Genomic DNA, 1031 nt, shown 5'->3' on the forward strand with positions numbered 1-1031 from the left:
GAGATGTTAGTAGGAAGAAAAGGAACTGTTAAATGATAATGAAAACGCGATGTTTTCCGAAGCTCGTGATCGAGAAAATTGCGCTGGTGGAAATATTACAAATATTAAAAATACAATGTACAATTAAATAAAAACAATTATTAAATACGTCTATCTGTAATGTAACATTGTATCCTTATAATAAAACACAAGTTATTCACGAAATCGTGCGTAATGAAATGATTAAGAAGTTCTATAAGATTGTAAAAAAAAAAAGTAGAGAAAAAACAATTAAAGAAATTCCACATTTTCAAAAAAATGTATTTTTTCCAAAATATATATATTTTTAAATAAATGATCTTTAATATACTTTTCGATGCTTTTAAATAAGTTTTTAAATAAATTTTGAACTTTTTGTAATGCAATTGATTAATTATGTAATTTAGGAATTGTATATTCTTGCATTTCTTGTATTTTTTTTTTCTTATCTACAGTGATGAATAAATCTGACCTAATTTCATTTTCTCAACTTGTGTTTAAGCTTCTTTCATAAAATTTCTATTAACTTATGCACAAATATTTATTCTTGCCTCCATCGATCGATCTTCACAGCGTTTCTAAGTAACAAACGTTTACCTTAGATACGTGCGTCCTTGCAAGAATTAGTCAACCAGAGAATTGTTGCATAAGAGTGGGAGAATCTTTACAGACTACTAAAAGTACATTCTGATCGATTTATCATCGGAAATCAACGTTATGCCGTTTCAACTCGAAGCGAGTGAAAAAACTTGCGACGACAATGAGGTAAAAACATCGATACAAAATATTTATTTCGAATTACGTGACATCATTGGAATTTGCATCGATGCATCAGAATGCTAAGATTTTAATTTGATAATAAAGTTCTCTACTAGACTTTATATCAATATTTTTTATCTCTCGAATTATGTAACGATAATCCATAAAAGATTTAAAAAAATGAATATACGTATAATACATATAAATATAGAAATTGATTCCAAATAATATATAAATAATATAAATAATATATA

The 1031-nt window shown here is 26.2% G+C and overlaps 1 protein-coding gene across 1 annotated transcript in view; it reads left to right on the forward strand.

The window, feature by feature from the left end:
- The window catches only part of LOC108748107 (tctex1 domain-containing protein 1-like), a gene marked incomplete at its 5' end in the record, with an annotated part of 4060 nt that overhangs the window by 1102 nt on the left and 1927 nt on the right, over positions 1 to 1031 (forward strand). The gene's annotated exons all lie outside the window — the stretch shown is intronic.

Source organism: Trachymyrmex septentrionalis, unplaced genomic scaffold (genome assembly GCF_001594115.1).
Source record: "Trachymyrmex septentrionalis isolate Tsep2-gDNA-1 unplaced genomic scaffold, Tsep1.0 scaffold210, whole genome shotgun sequence".
Lineage (NCBI taxonomy): Eukaryota > Metazoa > Arthropoda > Insecta > Hymenoptera > Formicidae > Trachymyrmex > Trachymyrmex septentrionalis.